The following is a 7,380-nucleotide window of genomic DNA, read 5'->3' on the forward strand; positions in this document are numbered from 1 at the left end:
CCTTGTTAGTTTCTTTTCCTCCGCTTAGTAATATGCTTAAATTCAGCGGGTAGTCTCGCCTGCTCTGAGGTCGTTGTACGAGGTGTCGCACGCCACACCGCCAGCCGGCTGTGCACGCTACCGAGTAAGTACCGGTAATGCGAACCGCCAGGCGGACGGGCGCGCATCGCACGTTTAAGGAGGCGCGGCCGGCCCCACAGGCGGCCGCGACGCTCCCAGGTCTGCGAAGCAGGGCAAACGCCGCGCGCTTCAGTATACGTAGCCCGACCCTTCCAGCCAGACGTGGCCCCGGGAACGGAATCCATGGACCGCAATGTGCGTTCGAAACGTCGATGTTCATGTGTCCTGCAGTTCACATGTCGACGCGCAATTTGCTGCGTTCTTCATCGACCCACGAGCCGAGTGATCCACCGTCCTGGGTGATCTTTTCTTAGTTTCCACTGTCTCTTTCAAGGACAGTTGCATAGGCGGGACGTAGGCGTGTGGCGGCCCCTGTTCAAGCGTTCTGTGTCCAACGGCCTCACGGCCGAATGGGCGTCGTACGGCTCCACACCCGGAGCGGACAGGCAGTCGGGGCGAAAGTCATTCAAAACCCGGCGCCCAGGCGCCAGGTGCCGCAGGCCCAGCCCCCGCTCCAGCGCTTCAGCGCTCGTACCACACAACATTGGCGTTAGTTTTGAGAAGCACGCGTGGTTCCGCACGCGGCGCACGGGCTACTGCGAGCCGTACAGGTAGCGTGTTGCGCGACACGACACGCACATCGAACAGACATGCAGTCTAGTCGGTAATGATCCTTCCGCAGGTTCACCTACGGAAACCTTGTTACGACTTTTAACTTCCTCTAAATGATCAAGTTTGGTCATCTTTCCGTAGCCTCGGCAACGACAGAGTCAATGCCGCGTACCAGTCCGAAGACCTCACTAAATCATTCAATCGGTAGTAGCGACGGGCGGTGTGGTACAAAGGGCAGGGGACGTAATCAACGCGAGCTTATGACTCGCGCTTACTGGGAATTCCTCGTTCATGGGGAACAATTGCAAGCCCCAATCCCTAGCACGAAGGAGGTTCAGCGGGTTACCCCTACCTTTCGGCCTAGGAAGACACGCTGATTCCTTCAGTGTAGCGCGCGTGCGGCCCAGAACATCTAAGGGCATCACAGACCTGTTATTGCTCAATCTCGTGCGGCTAGAAGCCGCCTGTCCCTCTAAGAAGAAAAGTAATCGCTGACAGCACGAGGATGTCACGCGACTAGTTAGCAGGCTAGAGTCTCGTTCGTTATCGGAATTAACCAGACAAATCGCTCCACCAACTAAGAACGGCCATGCACCACCACCCACCGAATCAAGAAAGAGCTATCAATCTGTCAATCCTTCCGGTGTCCGGGCCTGGTGAGGTTTCCCGTGTTGAGTCAAATTAAGCCGCAGGCTCCACTCCTGGTGGTGCCCTTCCGTCAATTCCTTTAAGTTTCAGCTTTGCAACCATACTTCCCCCGGAACCCAAAAGCTTTGGTTTCCCGGAGGCTGCCCGCCGAGTCATCGGAGGAACTGCGGCGGATCGCTGGCTGGCATCGTTTATGGTTAGAACTAGGGCGGTATCTGATCGCCTTCGAACCTCTAACTTTCGTTCTTGATTAATGAAAACATACTTGGCAAATGCTTTCGCTTCTGTTCGTCTTGCGACGATCCAAGAATTTCACCTCTAACGTCGCAATACGAATGCCCCCGCCTGTCCCTATTAATCATTACCTCGGGTTCCGAAAACCAACAAAATAGAACCGAGGTCCTATGCCATTATTCCATGCACACAGTATTCAGGCGGGCTTGCCTGCTTTAAGCACTCTAATTTGTTCAAAGTAAACGTGCCGGCCCCACCGAGACACTCACTCAAGAGCACCCCTGGTAGGATTGCAACGGGGGTCCGCCTCGGGACGCACGAGCACGCACGAGGCGCGTCGCACGCCTTCAGCTCGCCCCACCGGCAGGAGCGTCCCACGATACATGCCAGTTAAACACCGACGGGCGGTGAACCAACAGCGTGGGACACAAATCCAACTACGAGCTTTTAACCGCAACAACTTTAATATACGCTATTGGAGCTGGAATTACCGCGGCTGCTGGCACCAGACTTGCCCCTCCAATAGATTCTCGTTAAAGGATTTTAAAGTGTACTCATTCCGATTACGGGGCCTCGGATGAGTCCCGTATCGTTATTTTTCGTCACTACCCTCCCCGTGCCGGGAGTGGGTAATTTGCGCGCCTGCTGCCTTCCTTGGATGTGGTAGCCGTTTCTCAGGCTCCCTCTCCGGAATCGAACCCTGATTCCCCGTTACCCGTTACAACCATGGTAGGCGCCGAAACCTACCATCGACAGTTGATAAGGCAGACATTTGAAAGATGCGTCGCCGGTACGAGGACCGTGCGATCAGCCCCAAAGTTATTCAGAGTCACCAAGGGCAAACGGACCGGACGAGCCGACCCGATTGGTTTTGATCTAATAAAAGCGTCCCTTCCATCTCTGGTCGGGACTCTGTTTGCATGTATTAGCTCTAGAATTACCACAGTTATCCAAGTAACGTGGGTACGATCTAAGGAACCATAACTGATTTAATGAGCCATTCGCGGTTTCACCTTAATGCGGCTTGTACTGAGACATGCATGGCTTAATCTTTGAGACAAGCATATGACTACTGGCAGGATCAACCAGGGAGCTGCGTCAACTAGAGCTGAGCAGCCGGCCGCCCGGGAGTGTGTCCCCGGGGGCCCGCGCGAACACGCAAGCGTCCGCTCAATTATTCTGCAAACAGGAGGAGGCTGAGCTCCCCTGCACGATACACCTCGAAACCCTCTCAGGTCCCGGCGGCGCGCAGCGCCGTCCTAAGTACTTGGTCGGGTTCGAGAGAGGCGCAATCGCCCGGAGTTTGGCGAGTAGACGCTTTAGGGTGCGACCACCCCGTGCTCCCAACTGAGCTTGCCGCTGCCGACAGAGGCCCGGGAGCGTGCTGTCGTGGCATTGCCGGCGGGGAGACAACACGCGCCACCTACGGTGGCCGGCAGCTCCAACGCCAGCGCCACAGAAGGACAAAAGCCCCACTTGGGTGCCGAAGCGAACTCTCCCAGCACAGGCGCACGCGCCAACGACGTCCGCACAGCTGCGATACAACACCACCTGCGAGAAACCGCAGAGGCGACCGAGCAGCAGACGGCGTCGCGGCGCCGAGCGCCGGGCGGCGGCGCATCCTCAGCGCACACAGTCCTCAATCGGGACCAGCACACTGCAGATGTCCACCGCGCTTCGCACCGGGGCCCGCGAGGACCTACTTTGGCCGCACGGCGCCGCGTGCAGGGGTGCGCCGGCGCGCAGCTGCGCCGCCTGCCGCCTCCGTCGCCGGCGCGCCTGCCACTGGGCCGCCCCCACCAGCCGGCTGTAGCGCGTGCGCCCCACGCACCGCGCGGCCAGCACGCCGGGAGGCCCCCCCTCACCGGCCGGGGACGGTCCCACCCAGCCACCGCCGCGTATCGCTTCACACCCACATGCCATTTCACGTTCGTGGGGCATGGTGGGTATCGCTGAAACAACCGGTTGGTAGCTCAACCGATCGTCGCCATCACTGATTCACCTCTAGCGAGAACAACCGCACCACAACGGTTTACCAGTTGTTCATTTGCGTAACGTCACCAGCAAACGTAGACGTCCATCGCCATTTGCAAATTCAACGATTGTTGCATGCCTGTGTCAGGTGTCCACGACACACTATGTCTGCCCCACATACACGCAACAACATGTGCACGCTTCGCGAACACGTGGGAAGGTGGGGCCCCCGTACGTATGCGATGTCCATTGCGCGAACGACTGTCAACCGGCCTCTGTCGCATGTCGCAGATGTGGAACGCAGTGCACCATGCTGTCACGGTGTGTGTGAGAGAAGAGACGACTACGTCTGACAACACGCGCCACTACTATCAACAGACGGCTCATGCTGATCGCCATCCAGGGCATACCACACTGCAATCCGGCTCTTATAGGGGAGACGACACATAGCTGAGTGCACAACAGTTGGACCGCATGTGGGTTCGCCGTTGTTGGCGCAGTCGGTTGTACGGTCACATGTACCACGATGTATCATTCAGTACATGAGGGACCAATGTGCAGTACAGTGTGTGATTTGGACGTACAACATCAGCGGACAGTTGACACAGGCCGTACCACAGCGGTAGGCTAAGTGCTTCGCCATGCGAATGCCAATGAACAACTGCGAAGGGCATTGAGCATGTACGTCCTGCTGCCATCCCACAGTTACAGTGTATCGCTGCAAGGTGTTTAACATGAAGCGATACACTGGGGACCCAGGCAGTGCGAGTAGCAAACTATATTGCGGGGGTTGCAGTTAGGGCAACACTACACTAATTTAACGCGTCGTATGACAATTACAGAGCGGGTTAAGGCCCAACGTGTGTTGGGTTAAGGCCCAACGTGTGTTGGGTTAAGGCCCAACGTGTGTTGGGTTAAGGCCCAACGTGTGTTGGGTTAAGGCCCAACGTGTGTTGGGTTAAGGCCCCAACGTCGTGTTGGGTTAAGGCCCAACGTGTGTTGGGTTAAGGCCAACGTGTGTTGGGTTAAGGCCCAACGTGTGTTGGGTTAAGGCCCAACGTGTGTTGGGTTAAGGCCCAACGTGTGTTGGGGTTAAGGCCCAACGTGTGTTGGGTTAAGGCCCAACGTGATGTGTTGCGGGTTAAGGCCCAACGTGTGTTGGGTTAAGGCCCAACGTGTGTTGGGTTAAGGCCCAACGTGGGTTGGGTTAAGGCGCAACGTGGGTTGGGTTAAGGCCCAACGTGGGTTGGGTTAAGGCGCAACGTGGGTTGGGTTAAGGCGCAACGTGGGTTGGGTTAAGGCGCAACGTGGGTTAGGTTAAGGCGCAACGTGGGTTAGGTTAAGGCGCAACGTAGGTTAGGTTAAGGCGCAATATAGGTTAGGTTAAGGCGCAATATAGGTTAGGTTAAGGCGCAATATAGGTTAGGTTAAGGCGCAATATAGGTTAGGTTAAGGCGCAATATAGGTTAGGTTAAGGCGCAACGTAGGTTAGGTTAAGGCGCAACATAGGTTAGGTTAAGGCGCAACATGGGTTAGGTTAAGGCGCAACATGGGTTAGGTTAAGGCGCAATATAGGTTAGGTTAAGGCACAATATGGGTTAGGTTAAGGCACAATATGGGTTAGGTTAAGGCACAATATGGGTTAGGTTAAGGCACAATATGGGTTAGGTTAAGGCACAATATGGGTTAGGTTAAGGCACAATATGGGTTAGGTTAAGGCACAATATGGGTTAGGTTAAGGCACAATATGGGTTAGGTTAAGGCACAATATGGGTTAGGTTAAGGCACAATATGGGTTAGGTTAAGGCACAATATGGGTTAGGTTAAGGCACAATATGGGTTAGGTTAAGGCACAATATGGGTTAGGTTAAGGCACAATATGGGTTAGGTTAAGGCACAATATGGGTTAGGTTAAGGCACAATATGGGTTAGGTTAAGGCACAATATGGGTTAGGTTAAGGCACAATATGGGTTAGGTTAAGGCACAATATGGGTTAGGTTAAGGCACAATATGGGTTAGGTTAAGGCACAATATGGGTTAGGTTAAGGCACAATATGGGTTAGGTTAAGGCACAATATGGGTTAGGTTAAGGCACAATATGGGTTAGGTTAAGGCACAATATGGGTTAGGTTAAGGCACAATATGGGTTAGGTTAAGGCACAATATGGGTTAGGTTAAGGCACAATATGGGTTAGGTTAAGGCACAATATGGGTTAGGTTAAGGCACAATATGGGTTAGGTTAAGGCACAATGTGGGTTAGGTTAAGGCACAATGTGGGTTAGGTTAAGGCACAACGTGGGTTAGGTTAAGGCACAACGTGGGTTAGGTTAAGGCACAACGTGGGTTAGGTTAAGGCACAACGTGGGTTAGGTTAAGGCACAACGTGGGTTAGGTTAAGGCACAACGTGGGTTAGGTTAAGGCACAACGTGGGTTAGGTTAAGGCACAACGTGGGTTAGGTTAAGGCACAACGTGGGTTAGGTTAAGGCACAATACGGGTTAGGTTAAGGCACAATACGGGTTAGGTTAAGGCACAATACGGGTTAGGTTAAGGCACAATACGGGTTAGGTTAAGGCACAATACGGGTTAGGTTAAGGCACAATACGGGTTAGGTTAAGGCACAATACGGGTTAGGTTAAGGCACAATACGGGTTAGGTTAAGGCACAATACGGGTTAGGTTAAGGCACAATACGGGTTAGGTTAAGGCACAATACTGGTTAGGTTAAGGCACAATACGGGTTAGGTTAAGGCACAATACGGGTTAGGTTAAGGCACAATACGGGTTAGGTTAAGGTACAATACGGGTTAGGTTAAGGCACAATACGGGTTAGGTTAAGGCACAATACGGGTTAGGTTAAGGCACAATACGGGTTAGGTTAAGGCACAATATGGGTTAGGTTAAGGCACAATATGGGTTAGGTTAAGGCACAATATGGGTTAGGTTAAGGCACAATATGGGTTAGGTTAAGGCACAATATGGGTTAGGTTAAGGCACAATATGGGTTAGGTTAAGGCACAATATGGGTTAGGTTAAGGCACAATATGGGTTAGGTTAAGGCACAATATGGGTTAGGTTAAGGCACAATATGGGTTAGGTTAAGGCACAATATGGGTTAGGTTAAGGCACAATATGGGTTAGGTTAAGGCACAATATGGGTTAGGTTAAGGCACAACGTGGGTTAGGTTAAGGCACAACGTGGGTTAGGTTAAGGCACAACGTGGGTTAGGTTAAGGCACAACGTGGGTTAGGTTAAGGCACAACGTGGGTTAGGTTAAGGCACAACGTGGGTTAGGTTAAGGCACAACGTGGGTTAGGTTAAGGCACAACGTGGGTTAGGTTAAGGCACAACGTGGGTTAGGTTAAGGCACAATACGGGTTAGGTTAAGGCACAATACGGGTTAGGTTAAGGCACAATACGGGTTAGGTTAAGGCACAATACGGGTTAGGTTAAGGCACAATACGGGTTAGGTTAAGGCACAATACGGGTTAGGTTAAGGCACAATACGGGTTAGGTTAAGGCACAATACGGGTTAGGTTAAGGCACAATACGGGTTAGGTTAAGGCACAACGTGGGTTAGGTTAAGGCACAACGTGGGTTAGGTTAAGGCACAACGTGGGTTAGGTTAAGGCACAACGTGGGTTAGGTTAAGGCACAACGTGGGTTAGGTTAAGGCACAACGTGGGTTAGGTTAAGGCACAATACGGGTTAGGTTAAGGCACAATACGGGTTAGGTTAAGGCACAATACGGGTTAGGTTAAGGCACAATACGGGTTAGGTTAAGGCACAA

General features: G+C 52.9%; 2 non-coding genes across 2 annotated transcripts; both read right to left on the minus strand.

Moving 5' to 3' along the window:
• Positions 1–264: 264 nt before the first annotated feature.
• Positions 265–422, minus strand: LOC124579084. The gene has a single exon (XR_006972823.1). It is a non-coding gene; the product is annotated as a 5.8S ribosomal RNA (ribosomal RNA).
• A 363-nt stretch (positions 423–785) lies between these two features.
• Positions 786–2,706, minus strand: LOC124579098. Its single transcript, XR_006972836.1, has one exon. It is a non-coding gene; the product is annotated as a small subunit ribosomal RNA (ribosomal RNA).
• Positions 2,707–7,380: the final 4,674 nt, after the last annotated feature.

This window comes from Schistocerca americana, unplaced genomic scaffold (genome assembly GCF_021461395.2).
Source record: "Schistocerca americana isolate TAMUIC-IGC-003095 unplaced genomic scaffold, iqSchAmer2.1 HiC_scaffold_294, whole genome shotgun sequence".
NCBI lineage: Eukaryota > Metazoa > Arthropoda > Insecta > Orthoptera > Acrididae > Schistocerca > Schistocerca americana.